This window comes from Oncorhynchus gorbuscha, linkage group LG02 (assembly GCF_021184085.1).
Source record: "Oncorhynchus gorbuscha isolate QuinsamMale2020 ecotype Even-year linkage group LG02, OgorEven_v1.0, whole genome shotgun sequence".
Lineage (NCBI taxonomy): Eukaryota > Metazoa > Chordata > Actinopteri > Salmoniformes > Salmonidae > Oncorhynchus > Oncorhynchus gorbuscha.
Window position 1 is genome coordinate 670,733 of NC_060174.1, and position 19,718 is coordinate 690,450.

The following is a 19,718-nucleotide window of genomic DNA, read 5'->3' on the forward strand; positions in this document are numbered from 1 at the left end:
TCTGCCAGCCATTTAAACTAGGTCAGCCGTCCATCTGCCATTTAAACTAGGTCAGCCGTCCATCTGCCATTTAAACTAGGTCAGCCGTCCATCTGCCATTTAAACTAGGTCAGCCGTCCATCTGCCAGCCATTTAAACTAGGTCAGCCGTCCATCTGCCAGCCATTTAAACTAGGTCAGCCGTCCATCTGCCAGCCATTTAAACTAGGTCAGCCGTCCATCTGCCAGCCATTTAAACTAGGTCAGCCGTCCATCTGCCAGCCATTTAAACTAGGTCAGCAGTCCATCGGCCATTTAAACTAGGTCAGCCGTCCATCTGCCAGCCATTTAAACTAGGTCAGCCGTCCATCTGCCATTTAAACTAGGTCAGCCGTCCATCTGCCAGCCATTTAAATTAGGTCAGCCGTCCATCTGCCAGCCATTTAAACTAGGTCAGCCGTCCATCTGCCAGCCATTTAAACTAGGTCAGCCGTCCATCTGCCATTTAAACTAGGTCAGCCGTCCATCTGCCAGCCATTTAAAACTAGGTCAGCCGTCCATCTGCCAGCCATTTAAACTAGGTCAATGCAAAAGGCTGATTGAGGACCCTTATACTGTATAATGTGTTGGTTTTCTATGATTGTATACGGATGTGAAAATGGATGTGTATATCGGTCTATATTGATGTGTATGGTGTACATTGATGTGCATAGAGATGTGTATAGTGTATATTGATGTGTATGGTGTATATTGATGTGTATAGCCTATGTTGATGTGTATGGTGTATGTTGATGTGTATGGTGTATATTGATGTGTATAGAGTATATTGATGTGTATATTGATGTGTATAGCCTATATTGATGTGTATAGTGTATATTGATGTGTATAGTGTATATTGATGTGTATAGTGTATATTGATGTGTATAGTGTATATTGATGTGTATAGTGTATATTGATGTGTATAGTGTATATTGATGTGTATAGAGTACATTGCTGTGTATAGAGTACATTGATGTGTATAAAGTACATTGATGTGTATTTGTATTTATTATGGATCCCCATTAGTTCCTGTCAAAGCAGCAGCTACTCTTCCTGGAGTCCAGCAAAATTAAGGCAGTTTATACAATTGTAAAATATTACAAAACATTCACAACACACTGTCACGGCTACCTGCCACCCCAATGTGTCTGTGCCAATGTTTGTGTTGCTTCACAGTTCCCGCAATTTTTTAAATCTGTTTTTTAAAATCTGATTCTACTGCTGCGTCAGTTACTTGATGTGGAATAGAGATCCATGTAGTCATGGCTCTATGTAGTACTGTGCGCCTCCCATAGTCTGTTCTGGGCTTGGGGACTGTGAAGAGACCTCTGGTGGCATGTCTTGTTGGGTATGTATGGGTGTCCAAGCTGTGTGCCAGTAGTTTAAACAGACTTCTGGTGGCATGTTACCCTACATTATTCATCTCATATGCATATGTATATACTGTACTCTACATCATCGGTATATACTGTACTTGATACCATCTACTGTATGCTGCTCTGTACCATCACTCATTCATATATCCTTATGTACATGTTCCTTATCCCCTTACACTGTGTATAAGACAGTAGTTTTGGAATTGTTAGTTAGATTACTTGTTGGTTATCACTGCATTGTCGGAACTAGAAGCACAAGCATTTCGCTACACTCGCATTAACATCTGCTAACCATGTGTATGTGACAAATAAAATTTGATTTGATTTGATTTGATGTCTTGTGGGGTATGTATGGGTGTCTGAGCTGTGTGCTGGTAGTTTAGACAGACAGCTCAGTGCATTCAACATGTCAACCCCTCGAAGTCAATCTCTCCTCCACTTTCAGCCAGGAGAGACTGACATGCATATTATTAATATTAGCTCTGTGTTCATCCAAGGGCCAGGCGTGCGCCCCAATTACAATTTTCCTAAGTTCTTTTTGTGGCACCTGACCACATGACTGAACAGTAGTCAAGGTGCAACAAAACTAGGGCCTGTAGGACCTGCCTTGTTGATAGTGTTGATGGTGTTAAGGCAGAGCATCGCTTTATTATAGACAGATTTCTCCCTCATCTTAGCTACTACTGCATCAATATGTTTTGACCATGACAGTTTAGTCATCTCAACTTGCTCAATTTCCACATGATTTATTACAAGATTTAGTTGAGGTTTAGGATTTAGTGAGTGTTATGTTCCAAACACAATGCTTCAGGTTTTATAAATATTTAGGGCTAACGGATACCTTGCCACTCTGAAACTAACTGCAGCTCTTTGTTGAGTGTTGCAGTCATTTCAGTCACTGTAGTAGCTGACGTGTATAGTGTTGCAGTCATTTCAGTCACTGTAGTAGCTGACGTGTATAGTGTTGCAGTCATTTCAGTCGCTGTAGTAGCTGACGTGTATAGTGTTGAGTGTTGCAGTCATTTCAGTCGCTGTAGTAGCTGACATGTATAGTGTTGCAGTCATTTCAGTCGCTTGTAGTAGCTGACGTGTATAGTGTTGCAGTCATTTCAGTCGCTGTAGTAGCTGACGTGTATAGTGTTGCAGTCATTTCAGTCGCTGTAGTAGCTGACGTGTATAGTGTTGCAGTCATTTCAGTCGCTGTAGTAGCTGACGTGTATAGTGTTGAGTGTTGCAGTCATTTCAGTCACTGTAGTAGCTGACGTGTATAGTGTTGCAGTCATTTCAGTCGCTGTAGTAGCTGACGTGTATAGTGTTGCAGTCATTTCAGTCACTGTAGTAGCTGACGTGTATAGTGTTGCAGTCATTTCAGTCGCTGTAGTAGCTGACGTGTATAGTGTTGAGTGTTGCAGTCATTTCAGTCGCTGTAGTAGCTGACATGTATAGTGTTGCAGTCATTTCAGTCGCTTGTAGTAGCTGACGTGTATAGTGTTGCAGTCATTTCAGTCGCTGTAGTAGCTGACGTGTATAGTGTTGCAGTCATTTCAGTCGCTGTAGTAGCTGACGTGTATAGTGTTGCAGTCATTTCAGTCGCTGTAGTAGCTGACGTGTATAGTGTTGAGTGTTGCAGTCATTTCAGTCACTGTAGTAGCTGACGTGTATAGTGTTGCAGTCATTTCAGTCGCTGTAGTAGCTGACGTGTATAGTGTTGCAGTCATTTCAGTCGCTGTAGTAGCTGACGTGTATAGTGTTGCAGTCATTTCAGTCGCTGTAGTAGCTGACGTGTATAGTGTTGCAGTCATTTCAGTCGCTGTAGTAGCTGACGTGTATAGTGTTGAGTCATCAGCAAAAATAAAAACTCTGGCTTTACTCAATTTCAGTAGCATGTCATTCGTAAAATTTTAAAAAGCAAGGGGCCTAAACAGCTACCCTGGGCAATTCCTGATTCTAACTGGATTATATACACGAGAGGCTTGCATTAAAGAACACTCTCTGTGTTCTGTTAGACAAGTAACTCTTTATCCACATTATAACAGGGGGTGTAAAGCCATACGTTCTCCAGAAGCAGACTATGATCAATAACATCAAAAACTGCACTGAAGTCTAACAAGACAGCCCCCACAATCATTTTATCATCAATGTCTCTCAGCCAATCATCAGTCATCTGTGTAAGTGCTGTGCTTGTTGAGTGTCCTTCCCTATAAGCATGCTGAAATTCTGTTGTCAATTTGTTTACTGTAAAATAGCACTGTATCTGCTCAAACACAATTTTTTCCAGAAGTTTACTCAGGGTTGGTAACAGGCTGATTGGTTGGCTATTTGAACCAGTAAAGGGGGCTTTACTATTCTTAGGTAGCGGAATGACTTTCGCTTCCCTCCAGGCCTGAGGGCCACACACTCTAGTAGGTTTAGATTGAAGATGTGGCAAATAGGAGTGGCAATATAGTCCACTATTATACTCAAACATTTTCCATCCAGATTGTCAGACCCCGGTGGCTTGTCATTGTTGATAGACAACAACAATTGTGTCACCTCTTCCACACTGACTTTACAGAATTCAAAAGCACAATTCTTGTCTTTCATAATTTGGTCCTATATACTTGGATGTGTAGTGTCAGCGTTTGTTGCTGGCATGTCGTCCCTAAGTTTGTCTTGCCAATGAAACGGTCATTAAAGTAGTTTGCAATATCAGTGGGCTTTGTGATGAATAAGCCATCTGATTCAATAAATGAAGGAGCCGAGTTGGCTTTTTTTCCAAAAATTAAATTTAAGGTGCTCCAAAGCTTTTTACTATCATTCTTTATATAATTTATCTTTGTTTCATAGTGTAGTTTATTTTTATTTAGTTTAGTCACATGACTTGCAGTACGTTTGCAATTCAGTTGGGCTGCCAGACTTAATTGCCATACCTTTTTCCTTGATATTGATGTGAAGTGTATATTGATGCGTACTAATGTGTATATTGCTGTGTATAATGTATATGGATGTGTAGTGTATTTTGATGTTTATAAACTGGGTGGTTTGAGCAGTGAATGCTGATTGGCTGAAAGCCGTGGTATAGCAGAACGTATACCATGGGTGTGAGAAAACATTTATTTTTACTGCTCTAATTACGTTGGTAACCAGTTTATAACAGCAATAAGGCACCTCTGGGATTTATGACAAATATACCACGGCTAAGGGCTGTGTCCTAGCACTCAGTGTTGCATCGTGCATGCCGTGGTATATTGGCCATTAGTATATCAATGTGAATATTGATGTGTATAGAGTATATTGATGTGTATAGAGTATATTGATATGTATAGAGTATATTGATGTGTATAGAGTATATTGATGTGTATAGTTTAATTCATGTATATTGATGTATATAGTGCATATTGATGTATATAAATGTAAATAGTGTATATTGATGTGTATAATGTATATTGATGTGTATAGTGTATATTGATGTTTATAGTCAACTGTGTATTGATGTGTATATTGGTAAAATAGTGTATATTGGTGTATATAGCTCAGTGTGTCAAATCGAAGGGCCTGTTGTCCGGACCTCTGGCAGTCTCTATGGGGGTGTCACAGGGTTCAATTCTCGGGATGACTCTTTTCCCTGTATATATCAATGATGTTGCTCTTGCTGCTGGTGATTCTCTGATCCACCTCTACGCAGACGACACCATTCTGTATACATATGGCCCTTCTTTGGACACTGTGTTAACTAACCTCCAGACAGGCTTCAATGCCATACAACTCTCCTTCCGTGGCCTCCAACTGCTCTTTATTGCAAGTAAAACTAAATGCATGATATTCAACCGATCGCTGCCTGCACCTGCCCGCCCTTCCAGCATAACTACTCTGGACGGTTCTGACTTAGAATATGTGGACAACTACAAATACCTAGGTGTCTAGTTAGACTGTAAACTATCCTTCCAAACTCACATTAAGCATCTACAATCCAAAATTAAATCTAGAATCGGCTTCCTATATCGCAACAAAGCATCCTTCACTCATGCTGCCAAACATACCCTTGTAAAACTGACCATCCTACCGGTCCTCGACTTCAGCGAAGTAATTTACAAAATAGCCTCCAACACTCTACTCAGCAAATTGGATGTAGTCTATCACAGTGCCATGTGTTTTGTCACCAAAGCCCCATATACTACCCACCACTGCGACCCGTACGCTCTCGTTGGCTGGCCCTCGCTTCAACCCACTGGCTCCAGGTCATCCACAAGTCTCTGCTAGGTAAAGCCCCACCTTATTTCAGCTCACTGGTCACCATAGCAGCACCCACCTGTAGCACTCGCTCCAGCAGGTATATCTCACTGATCACCCCCAAAGCCAATTCTTCCTTTGGCCGTCTCTCCTTCCAGTTCTCTGCTGCCACGAACTGCAAAATGACTGGAACGAAGAACTGCAAAAATCTCTGAAGCTGGAGACCTCCCTCACTGGCTTTAAGCATCAGCTGTCAGAGCAGCTCACAGATCACGGCACCTGTACATAGCTCATCTGTAAATAGCCCATCCAATCTACCTCATCCCCATACTGTATTTATTTATTTATCTTGCTCCTTTGCACCCCAGTATCTCTACTTGCACATTCTACCAGTGTTAAATTGCTATATTGTAATTACTATTTATTTATTTTTTGCCTTACCTCTATCCTACCTCATTTGCACATGCTGTATATAGATTTTTCTACTGTATTATTGATTGTATGTTTGTTTATTCCATGTGTAACTCTGTGTTTTATGTGTCTAACTGCTTTGCTTTATCTTGGTCAGGTCACAGTTGCAAATGAGAACTTGTTCTCAACTGGCCTACCTGGTTAAATAAAATAAAAAAATTAAATATAGAAGATAGCCCTATTTGGTAAAATACCAAATCCATATTATGGCAAGAACAGCTCGAATAAGCAAAGAGAAACGACTGACCATCATTACTCTAAGACATGAAGGGCAGTGAATCTGGAAAATTTCAAGAACTTTGAAAGTTTCTTCAAGTGCAGATGCAAAGACCATCAAGCGCTATGATGAAACTGGCTCTCATGAGAACCGCCACAGGAAAGGAAGACCCAGAGTTACCTCTGCTGCAGAGGAGAAGTTCATTAGAGTCACCAGCCTCAGAAATTGCAGCCCAAATAAATCCTTCGCAGAGTTCAAGTAACAGACACATCTCAACATCAACTGTTCAGTGTGAATCAGGTCGATTTTACTGCAAAGAAACAACTACTAAAGGACACCAATAAGGAGGGTGCTCTAGCCAACAAACCGCAGAGACCTGAGGACACCATTCCAACCTGAAACTGAGCCAGATACAAATTCAATTAGCACTAAGGTGTGAAGTAAAAGGCCTTTGGGCCCAACAAGTGACAAGAGTCGTCTGAAGCACCCTCCTGCTGTTCAAAGAGCATTCACTCGCATTTTCTACAAGAAATCTGCCTACAGATATATAAGCTTCTCCCAAGTGAGTGTGACACCTACTCCCATTGCCTGCTGCACTGCTGCTTGGATTCCACCTGGTTATCTGTTCACCGTCTACCCTGACCGGTCTCCCTTCGTCTTGTACAGGTAACTCCACCACACTCTCCCTAGCCTTCAGCACACATGTACAGTCGTTATTAATTTAACAAAAAATGATTGTGCATTTTGCTGTTTGCCTCATGACTCCTGCATGCTTTGTTGACTACAAACATTCTTTACCCAACCGTGGGACAGACTCTGTTTGTTCCCACCCTCGGGACTCTGACTCTCTATTGGTTACACAGACTCTTGCCTCCCATCCTATTCTAATCACCTCTCACCGGCTTTGTATTCATGTTACCTGATGAAATTGCTGTACAATATGATCTTGTTGCCATCTAATGACATTTAGATGTCATAAATCAGCACTGCAGAGATCTCCCTGTCCTCTGCCGTGCCCTGATTGTATTACTGTTGATGATATCTGGAAATGTACATGTACATCCTGGCCCATCTACTGTTGCTAGCCCCAATTCTGACTTGTGCACTGATATCAAGCTGATCCTAACTGTTATAGGCATATTTCTATTTCGCCCTGTTTATCAAGTGTTGAAAAAAACTTGTCAATAATCAACTGACTGGCTTTCTTGATGTCTATAGTATTCTCTCGGGTATGCAATCTGGTTTCCGCTCAGGTTCTGGATGTGTTACTGCAACCTTAAAGGTCCTCAATGATGTCACCATTGCCCTTGATTCTAAGCAATGACGTGCTGCTATTTGTATTGACTTGGCCAAAGCTTTTGATTACGGTAGACCATTCCATTCTTGTGGGCTGACTAAGGAGTATTGGTATCTGAGGGTCTTTGGCCTGGTTTGCTCACTACCTCTCTGAGGGCAGTGTATAAAGTCAGAAAATCTGTTGTCTCAGCCACTGCCTGTCACCAAGGGAGTTCCCCAAGGCTCGATCCTAGGCCCCACGCTCTTCTTAATGTACATCAACAACATAGCTCAGGCAGTAGGAAGCTCTCTCATCCATGTATATGCAGATGATACAGTCTAATTCTCAGCTGGCCCCTCCCCAGATTTGGTGTTTAACGCTTTCTTAGTGTCCAACAAGCTTTCTCTACCCTTAACCTTGTTCTGAACACCTCCAAAACAAAGGTCATGTGGTTTGGTAAGAAGAATGCCCCTACCGGTGTGATTACTACCTCTGAGGGTTTAGAGCTTGAGGTAGTCACCTCATACAAGTACTTGGGAGTATGGCTAGACGGTACACTGTCATTCTCTCAGCACATATCAATGCTGCAGGCTAAAGTTAAATCTAGACTTGGTTTCCTCTATCGTAAATCGCTCCTCTTTCACCCCAGCTGCCAAACTAACCCTGATTCAGATGACCATCCTACCCATGCTAGATTACGGAGACGTAATTTATAGATCGGCAGGTAAGGATGATCTCGAGTGGCTAGATGTTCTTTACCATTCGGCCCTCAGATTTACCACCAAGCTCCTTATAGGACACATCACTGTACTCTATACTCCTCTATAAACTGGTCATCTCGGTTTACCCTTTACAAGACCCACTGGTTGATGCTTATTTATAAAACTCTTAGGCCTCACTCCCCCCTATCTGAGATATCTACTGCAGCCCTCATCCTCCACATATATTCTGCCAGTCACATTCTGTTAAAGGTCCCCAAAGCGCACACATCCCTGGGTCGCTCGTCTTTTCAGTTCGCTGCAGCTAGCGACTGGAGCGAGCTGCAACAAACACTCAAACTGGACAGTTATCTCTCAATCTCTTCATTCAGAGACTCAGTCATGGACACTCTTACTGACAGTTGTGGCTGCTTTGTGTGATGTATTGTTGTCTCTACCTTCTTGCCCTTTGCTGTTGTCTGTGCCCAATAATGTTTGTACCATGTTTTGAGCTGCTACCATGTTGTTGTTATGCTGCTACCATGCTGTGTTGGCAGCAACACATGACTTGCTATGTTGTTGTCTTAGGTCTCTCTTTATGTAGTGTGTGTGTTGTCCTATATTCATATTTATTTATTTTAATCCCAGGAGGCCTTTTGCCTTTTGGTAGGGCATAAGAATAAATAAGTAAATAAGAATTTGTTCTTAACTGACTTGCCTAGCTAAATGTCAATATATTTTTCTAAAACAGCTTATGTGTAAAAAAACAAACATCTATTCTAAAATTTGAGTGAAAGAGCATCTCTTTCATTTGGAATGGTCTGTTTTTGAAAAGATATTAAGGAACAATTATCATCTCCATTGTGAGTCATATTTACAGTTATCCAATCACCTCAGCCCAAAGTAAGTGTTCATTGTGAGATGTAGAGGGACAAATGCATCCAGGTGCATATCTGGTTAATTCTCCCTGCGTAACCATCATCCTGAAAAAGCATAATCCTTGCCTACACCAGTTACGGTTATTCTAGTCTTAATGTGAGCAATATGTCTGGCCACCTCTCTTGGCATCAAAGTCACTTTGACAACATTTTCCAGCTTTAACACATTTTTACACTTCCTGATGAATAATACAGTGAAGAAATATCCATTCCTCAGAGTTACGGCTTTCTTCTCTTATTCATTTGTAATATTTTTAGTAGGCCATGTTTTTACTGGTTATATCTGGTGATCCATCTGTTGTGTCAGTTCGCTCCACGGTAGATTCATTTTTCCAAGCAGGAAGACACCCTGTCATATAAGTCATATAAATCAGAGCCCCTGGTTGTTCCTGTCATTGATTCCATCGCAAGAAGTTATTCTGTTATTTCAAAGTTCTCATTTCTTCATTAATTAAAAAAAAGTAAAAGTTGCACGGTGTCTCCGATGTCAGGACGCTCATCCAGTAGAAAAAAAGATTGAAGGCATCTGATTTTTCTTCCACTCTGAGATTAGCTCCTCCCCTATCACTTCCACTCTGAGATTAGCTCCTCCCCTATCACTTCCACTCTGAGATTAGCTCCTCCCCTATCACTTCCACACGCCTGGTGATGGTTCTACGTGATAAAGCTAATTTACTCTAATTGGCTTTTACTCTCAGGACAATGTCCACCATACACTCTTTCACAAACTCTCCTTCAGCAAAAGGCTTGCTATGCTTTGTGAATTTATGTGCCACTACGTAGCTTGCCTTAGTTATGTAGTCTAGAGTTGAGGCCTTCCTTGCCTTTTCCTGAGAGGACAGGTTGCTAGCGTAGTTCGCTTGCATGCTGGTATATCAGCTAATATGTCCGCAAAAAAGTATTTTGATGACGATTCTTCTTTAAACACACGACATTCAGAGTCCACTTTTCTTATTTAAGCAATACTCATACGGCCCACACTTGTCCCCCACCCTTTCCCCAGAACCACTCCGATTCACATACCGCCCAAACAGATCCACAGATTATGCAATCTCAATCGCACACTGCCCTTTCCCACCTGAACAAAAGGAACACCTATGTGAGAATGCTATTCATTGACTACAGCTCAGCGTTCAACACCATAGTGCCCTCAAAGCTCATCAATAAGCTAAGGACCCTGGGACTAAACACCTCCCTCTGCAACTGGATCTTGGACTTCCTGATGGGCCGTCCCCAGTTGGTAAGGGTAGGCAACAACACGTCTGCTACGCTGATCCTCAACACTGGGGCCCCTCAGGGGTGCGTGCTCAGTCCCCTCCTGTACTCCCTGTTCACCCACAACTGCGTGGCCAAACACGACTCCAACACCATCATTAAGTTTGCTGACGACACAACAGTGGTAGGCCTGATCACTGACAACGATGAGACAGCCTATAGGGAGGAGGTCAGAGAACTGGCAGTATGGTGCCAGGACAACAACCTCTCCCTCAATGTGAGCAAGACAAAGGAGCTGATCGTGGATTACAGGAAAAGGCCCCCATTAACATCAACGGGGCTGTAATGGAGCGGGTGGAGAGTTTCAAGTTCCTTGGTGTCCACATCACCAACAAAATATTATGGTCCAAACGCACCAAGATAGTTGTGAAGAGGGCACGACAACATCGTTTCCCCCTCAGGAGAAAAGATTTGGCATGGGTCCCCAGATCTTCAAAAAAGTTCTACAGCTGCACCATTGAGAGCATCCTGACAGGTTGCATCACTGCCTGGTATGGTCACTGCTCAGCATCTGACCTTAAGGTGCTACAGAGGGTAGTGTGTACGGCCCAGTACGCTAAGCTTCCTGCCATCCAGCACCTACATACTAGGCGGTGACAGAGGAAGGCCCAAAAAATTGTCAGACTCCAGTCCCCAAAGTCATAGACTGTTCTCTCTGCTACCGCACGGCGATACCGGAGCGCCAAGTCTAGGTCCAAAAGGCTCCTTAACAGCTTCTACCCCCAAGCCATAAGACTCCTGAACAATTAATCAAATGGCCACTGGACTATTTACATACACCCCCCTTTGTTTTTGACACTGCTGCTATTCACTGTTTATTATCTATACATAGACACTTTACACTTTACCCCTACCTACATGTACAAATTACCTCAACTAACCTGTACCCCAGCACACGGACTCTGTACCGGTACCCCCTGTATATAGCCTCCACATTGACTCTGTACCGGTACCCCCTGTATATAGCCTCCACATTGACTCTGTACCGGTACCCCCTGTATATAGCCTCCACATTGACTCTGTACCGGTACCCCCTGTATATAGCCTCCATATTGACTCTGTACCGGTACCCCCTGTATATAGCCTCCACATTGACTCTGTACCGGTACCCCCTGTATATAGCCTCCACATTGACTATGTATATAGCCTCCACATTGACTATGTACCGGTACCCCCTGTATATAGCCTCCACATTGACTCCGTACCGGTACCCCCTGTATATAGCCTCCACATTGACTCTGTAGCCTCCACGTGAATACCCCCTGTATATAGCCTCCACATTGACTCTGTACCGGTACCCCCTGTATATAGCCTCCACATTGACTCTGTACTCCACACCCCTGTATATAGCCTCCACATTGACTCTGTACCGGTACCCCCTGTATATAGCCTCCACATTGACTCTACCGTACATTGGTACCCCCTGTATATAGCCTCCACATTGACTCTGTACCGTAATACCCTGTATATAGCCTCCACATTGACTCTGTACCGGTACCCCCTGTATATAGCCTCCACATTGACTCTGTACCGGTACCCCCTGTATATAGCCTCCACATTGACTCTGTACCGTAATACCCTGTATATAGCCTCCACATTGACTCTGTACCGGTACCCCCTGTATATAGCCTCCACATTGACTCTGTACCGGTACCCCTGTATATAGCCTCCACATTGACTCTGTACCGTACCCCCTGTATATAGCCTCCACATTGACTCTGTACCGGTACCCCCTGTATATAGCCTCCACATTGACTCTGTACCGGTACCCCCTGTATATAGCCTGACTCCGGTACCCCCTGTATATAGCCACATTGACTCTGTACCAGTACCCCCTGTATATAGCCTCCACATTGACTCTGAACCTGTACCCCCTGTATATAGCCTCCACATTGACTCTGTACCGGTACCCCCTGTATATAGCCTCCACATTGACTCAGTACCCCCTGTATATAACCTCCACACTGACTCTGTACCGTAATACCCTGTATATAGTCTCCACATTGACAATGTACCAGTACCCCCTGTATATAGCCTCCACATTGACTCTGTACCAGTACCCCCTGTATATAACCTCCACACTGACTCTGTACCGTAATACCCTGTATATAGTCTCCACATTGACAATGTACCAGTACCCCCTGTATATAGTCTCCACATTGACAATGTACCAGTACCCCCTGTATATAGCCTCCACATTGACTCTGTACCAGTACCCCCTGTATATAGTCTCCACATTGACTCTGTACCGGTATCCCCTGAAAATAGTCTCCACATTGACAATGTACCAGTACCCCCTGTATATAGCCTCCACATTGACTCTGTACCAGTACCCCCTGTATATAACCTCCACACTGACTCTGTACCGTAATACCCTGTATATAGTCTCCACATTGACAATGTACCAGTACCCCCTGTATATAGTCTCCACATTGACAATGTACCAGTACCCCCTGTATATAGCCTCCACATTGACAATGTACCAGTACCCCCTGTATATAGCCTCCACATTGACTCTGTACCAGTACCCCCTGTATATAGCCTCCACATTGACTCTGTACCAGTACCCCCTGTATATAGTCTCCACATTGACAATGTACCAGTACCCCCTGTATATAGTCTCCACATTGACAATGTACCAGTACCCCCTGTATATAGTCTCCACATTGACTCTGTACCGGTACCCCCTGTATATAGTCTCCACATTGACAATGTACCAGTACCCCTGTATATAGCCTCCACATTGACTCTGTACCAGTACCCCCTGTATATAGCCTCCACATTGACTCTGTACCAGTACCCCCTGTATATAGCCTCCACATTGACTCTGTACCGGTACCCCCTGTATATAGTCTCCACATTGACAATGTACCAGTACCCCTGTATATAGCCTCCACATTGACTCTGTACCAGTACCCCTGTATATAGCCTCCACATTGACTCTGTACCGTACCCCCTGTATATAGTCTCCACATTGACAATGTACCAGTACCCCCTGTATATAGTCTCCACATTGACAATGTACCAGTACCCCCTGTATATAGTCTCCACATTGACAATGTACCAGTACCCCCTGTATATAGTCTCCACATTGACTCTGTACCAGTACCCCCTGTATATAGTCTCCACATTGACTCTGTACCGGTACCCCCTGTAAATAGTCTCCACATTGACAATGTACCAGTACCCCCTGTATATAGCCTCCACATTGACTCTGTACCAGTACCCCCTGTATATAACCTCCACATTGACTCTGTACCGTAATACCCTGTAAATAGTCTCCACATTGACATTGTACCAGTACCCCCTGTATATAGCCTCCACATTGACTCTGTACCGGTACCCCCTGTATATAGTCTCCACATTGACAATGTACCAGTACCCCCTGTATATAGTCTCCACATTGACAATGTACCAGTACCCCCTGTATATAGCCTCCACATTGACTCTGTACTAGTACCCCCTGTATATAGTCTCCACATTGACTCTGTACCAGTACCCCTGTATATAGTCTCCACATTGACAATGTACCAGTACCCCCTGTATATAGTCTCCACATTGACAATGTACCAGTACCCCCTGTATATAGTCTCCACATTGACTCTGTACCGGTACCCCCTGTATATAGTCTCCACATTGACAATGTACCAGTACCCCCTGTATATAGTCTCCACATTGACAATGTACCAGTACCCCCTGTATATAGCCTCCACATTGACTCTGTACCAGTACCCCCTGTATATAACCTCCACACTGACTCTGTACCGTAATACCCTGTATATAGTCTCCACATTGACAATGTACCAGTACCCCCTGTATATAGTCTCCACATTGACAATGTACCAGTACCCCCTGTATATAGTCTCCACATTGACTCTGTACCGGTACCCCCTGTATATAGTCTCCACATTGACAATGTACCAGTACCCCCTGTATATAGCCTCCACATTGACTCTGTACCAGTACCCCCTGTATATAGCCTCCACATTGACTCTGTACCGGTACCCCCTGTATATAGTCTCCACATTGACAATGTACCAGTACCCCCTGTATATAGTCTCCACATTGACAATGTACCAGTACCCCCTGTATATAGTCTCCACATTGACTCTGTACCGGTACCCCCTGTATATAGTCTCCACATTGACAATGTACCAGTACCCACTGTATATAGCCTCCACATTGACTCTGTACCAGTACCCCCTGTATATAGCCTCCACATTGACTCTGTACAATGTACCAGTACCCCCTGTATATAGTCTCCACATTGACTCTGTACCGGTACCCCCTGTATATAGTCTCCACATTGACAATGTACCAGTACCCCCTGTATATAGTCTCCACATTGACTCTGTACCGGTACCCCCTGTATATAGTCTCCACATTGACTCTGTACCAGTACCCCCTGTATATAGTCTCCACATTGACTCTGTACCAGTACCCCCTGTATATAGTCTCCACATTGACAATGTACCAGTACCCCCTGTATATAGTCTCCACATTGACTCTGTACCAGTACCCCCTGTATATAGTCTCCACCGGTACCCCCTGTATATAGTCTCCACACTGACAATGTACCAGTACCCACTGTATATAGTCTCCACATTGACTCTGTACCAGTACCCCCTGTATATAGCCTCCACATTGACTCTGTACCAGTACCCCCTGTATATAGTCTCCACATTGACTCTGTACCGGTACCCCCTGTATATAGTCTCCACATTGACAATGTACCAGTACCCCTGTATATAGCCTCCACATTGACTCTGTACCGGTACCCCTGAAAATAGTCTCCACATTGACAATGTACCAGTACCCCCTGTATATAGTCTCCACATTGACAATGTACCAGTACCCCCTGTATATAGTCTCCACATTGACTCTGTACCAGTACCCCCTGTATATAGTCTCCACATTGACAATGTACCAGTACCCCCTGTATATAGCCTCCACATTGACTCTGTACCAGTACCCCCTGTATATAACCTCCACACTGACTCTGTACCGTAATACCCTGTATATAGTCTCCACATTGACAATGTACCAGTACCCCCTGTATATAGTCTCCACATTGACTCTGTACCAGTACCCCCTGTATATAGTCTCCACATTGACTCTGTACCGGTACCCCCTGTATATAGTCTCCACATTGACTCTGTACCAGTACCCCCTGTATATAGTCTCCACATTGACTCTGTACCAGTACCCCCTGTATATAGCCTCCACATTGACTCAGTACCAGTACCCCCTGTATTTAGCCTCGTTATTGTTATTTTATTGTGTTACTTTTAATTATTTTTTACTTTAGTTTATTTGGTAAATATTTTCTTAACTCTATTTCTTGAACTGCACTGTTGGTTAAGGGCTTGTAAGTAAGCATTTGACTTCAACTGTACATAAAAGTATGTGGACACCCCTTCAAATCAGTGGATTCGGCTATTTCAGCCACATCCGTTGCTCACCAGTGTATAAAATCGAGCACACAGCAATGTCATCTCCAGTGTCAAACATTGGCAGGAGAATGGCCTTACTGAAGAGCTCAGTGACTTTCAATGTGGCACCGTCATAGGATGCCACCTTTCCAACAAGTCAGTTTGTCAAATTTCTGCTCTGCTAGAGCTGGCCCTGTCAACTCTAAGCGCTCTTATTGTGAAGTGGACACATCTAGGAGCAACAACAGCTCAGCAGTGAAGTGGTAGGCCACAGAAGCTCACAGAACGGGACCACTGAAGCGTGTAGAGCGTAAAAATAGTCTGTCCTCAGTTGCAACACTCACTACTGAGTTCCAAACTGCCTCTGGAAGCAACGTCAACACAATAACTGTTCGTCTGGAGCTTCATGAAATGGGTTTCAATGGCCGAGCAGTCGCACGCAAGCCTAATAAGATCACCATGCACAATGCCAAGCGTCAGCTGGAGTTGTGTAAAGCTCACCACCATTGGACTCTGGAGCAGTGGAAACACATTCTCTGGAGTAATGAATCACGCTTCACCATCTGGCACTCTGACGGACAAATCTGTTTTGGCAGATGCCAAGAGAACGCTACCTGCTTGAAGTCATAGTGCTAACTGTAAAGTTTGGTGGAGGAGGAATAATGCTCTGGGGCTGTTTTCATGATTCGGGCTAGACCCCTTAGTTCCAGTGAAGGGAAATCTTAACGCTACAGCATACAATGACATTCTAGACAATTATGTGCTTCCTTTGTGCTGTCGAAGAACTTGACTGGCCTGCACAGGTCCTTGAGCTCAACCCCATCGAGCACCTTTGGGAAGAATTGGAATGATGACTGCGAGCCAGGCCTAATCGTCCAACATCAGTGCCCGACCTCGTGAATGTTCGTGGCTGAATTAGAAGCAAGTCGCCGCAGCAATGTTTCAACATCTAATGGAAAGCCTTCCCAGAAGTGTGGAGGCTGTTATATATCAGCAATGTTCCAACATCTAATGAAAAGCCTTCCCAGAAGTGTGGAGGCTGTTATATATCAGCAATGTTCCAACATCTAGTGGAAAGCCTTCCCAGAAGAGTGGAGGCTGTTATAGCCGCAATGTTCCAACATCTAGTGGAAAGCCTTCCCAGAAGAGTGGAGGCTGTTATAGCAGCAATGTTCCTACATCTCCCAGAAGAGTGGAGTGGAAAGCCTTCCCAGAAGAGTGGAGGCTGTTATAGCAGCAATGTTCCTACATCTAGTGGAAAGCCTTCCCAGAAGAGTGGAGGCTGTTATATCAGCAATGTTCCAACATTTAGTTGAAAGCCTTCCCAGAAGAGTGGAGGCTGTTATAGCCAATGTTCCAACCTAGAAAGCCTTCCCAGAAGAGTGGAGGCTGTTATAGCAGCAATGTTCCAACATCTAGTGGAAAGCCTTCCCAGAAGAAGGCTGTTTAGCCAAACATCTAGTGGAAAGCCTTCCCAGAAGAGTGGAGGCTGTTATAGCAGCAATGTTCCTACATCTAGTGGAAAGCCTTCCCAGAAGAGTGGAGGCTGTTAGTGGAAAGCCTTCCCAGAAGAGTGGAGCAGCAATGTTCCAACATCTAGTGGAAAGCCTTCCCAGAAGAGTGGAGGCTGTTATAGCAGCAATGTTCCAACATCTAGTGGAAAGCCTTCCCAGAAGAGTGGAGGCTGTTATAGCCTTCAGCAATGTTCCAACATCTAGTGGAAAGCCTTCCCAGAAGAGTGGAGGCTGTTATAGCAGCAATGTTCCAACATCTAGTGGAAAGCCTTCCCAGAAGAGTGGAGGCTGTTATAGCATGCAATGTTCCAACATCTAGTGGAAAGCCTTCCCAGAAGAGTGGAGGCTGTTATAGCAGCAATGTTCCAACATCTAGTGGAAAGCCTTCCCAGGAGAAAGCAGCAATGTTCCCTAGTGGAAAGGAGAGTGGAGGCTGTTATAGCAGCAATGTTCCAACATCTAGTGGAAAGCCTTCCCAGAAGAGTGGAGGCTGTTATAGCAGCAATGTTCCAACATCTAGTGGAAAGCCTTCCCAGAAGAGTGGAGGCCTGTTATAGCAGCAATGTTCCAACATCTAGTGGAAAGCCTTCCCAGAAGAGTGGAGGCCTGTTATAGCAGCAATGTTCCAACATCTAGTGGAAAGCCTTCCCAGAAGAGTGGAGGCTGTTATAGCAGCAATGTTCCAACATCTAGTGGAAAGCCTTCCCAGAAGAGTGGAGGCTGTTATAGCAGCAATGTTCCAACATCTAGTGGAAAGCCTTCCCAGGAGAGTGGAGGCTGTTATAGCAGCAATGTTCCAACATCTAGTGGAAAGCCTTCCCAGGAGAGTGGAGGCTGTTATAGCAGCAATGTTCCAACAAGTGGAAAGCCTTCCCAGGAGAGTGGAGGCTGTTATAGCAGCAATGTTCCAACATCTAGTGGAAAGCCTTCCCAGGAGAGTGGAGGCTGTTATAGCAGCAATGTTCCAACATCTAGTGGAAAGCCTTCCCAGAAGAGTGGAGGCTGTTATAGCAGCAATGTTCCAACATCTAGTGGAAAGCCTTCCCAGAAGACTGGAGGCCTGTTATAGCAGCAATGTTCCAACATCTAGTGGAATGCCTTCCCAGAAGAGTGGAGGCCTGTTATAGCAGCAATGTTCCATTACATTTACATTTAAGTCATTTAGCAGACGCTCTTATCCAGAGCGACTTGCAATGTTCCAACATCTAGTGGAAAGCCTTCCCAGAAGACTGGAGGCCTGTTATAGCAGCAATGTTCCAACATCTAGTGGAAAGCCTTCCCAGGAGAGTGGAGGCTGTTATAGCAGCAATGTTCCAACATCTAGTGGAAAGCCTTCCCAGAAGAGTGGAGGCTGTTATAGCAGCAATGTTCCTACATCTAGTGGAAAGCCTTCCCAGAAAGTGGAGGCTGTTATAGCAGCAATGTTCCTACATCTAGTGGAAAGCCTTCCCAGAACAGTGGAGGCTGTTATAGCAGAAAAGGGGGACCATCTCCATATTAATGCCCATGATTGAATGAGATGTTTGAAGAGCAGGTGTCTACATAATTTTGGTCATGTAGTGTGTATATACATATATCCTTTTTTTGTTATATTTTCGTTACAATGAAACAACCTACATACTTACGTTTCAAATTATGCAGCACTAGCTGCCAGCTGCTGACCAATCCAGTTTAAAAAGAAACCGTGGTATGGGTGACTGAAAAACCCCAAACGGGTGTCTGTCCCACAAGACGATGTCTATTCCAAAAAATCCACAAAACACAAGGTGGGAACAGAGAGAATAAAACTAGTCTCTATAGTACGTGGTGTCAAATCAAGTGCACTTTGCGAGTACTTGTCCGATGCTTCCCTGTAATGTGCGCTGATATCATACGGAAGCCGGTCCAGTTTGCTCCTTCCGAGACCTTCTTTCCATCACCGGTGTCTTTATGGGTCTATCGTTTTTGCCAAATATGAAACTGTACATACATGATTATATTAGCGGATACCTTTTTTTATCCAGAATAGTAATTTTCTTCCGGACCTACCGGTCCCCAGGCTACGCTAGTTTAGTGAAGGCGGCACCAGTATTCTGCCAGCAACACAAATGATGACGTCGAGCTCGAATGGTAATGAGGAAACCTTAAAAATAAAAGCCCGCATTTCAAATCATTGAAATGTGGATAACTCATTCAAAAGACATTGCATTTTTCATCAACGGCCATTTTTATAGTGCCAACAAGAAAAAGCATTAAGACATTTTTGAAAACAAATTTTTAAAAATATGGTTTTAAAACTTTTAGAACCAATCATTT

The 19,718-nt window shown here is 43.9% G+C and overlaps 1 protein-coding gene across 1 annotated transcript in view; it reads right to left on the bottom strand.

Moving 5' to 3' along the window:
• plcxd1 (phosphatidylinositol-specific phospholipase C, X domain containing 1) overlaps positions 1-19,496 on the bottom strand; it is a 61,722-nt gene extending 42,226 nt beyond the window's left edge. The window contains exon 1 of the mRNA XM_046299467.1: positions 19,049-19,496. The gene's annotated coding sequence lies outside the window, so the exon portion shown is untranslated. The remainder of the gene's footprint in view (positions 1-19,048) is intronic.
• Positions 19,497-19,718: the final 222 nt, after the last annotated feature.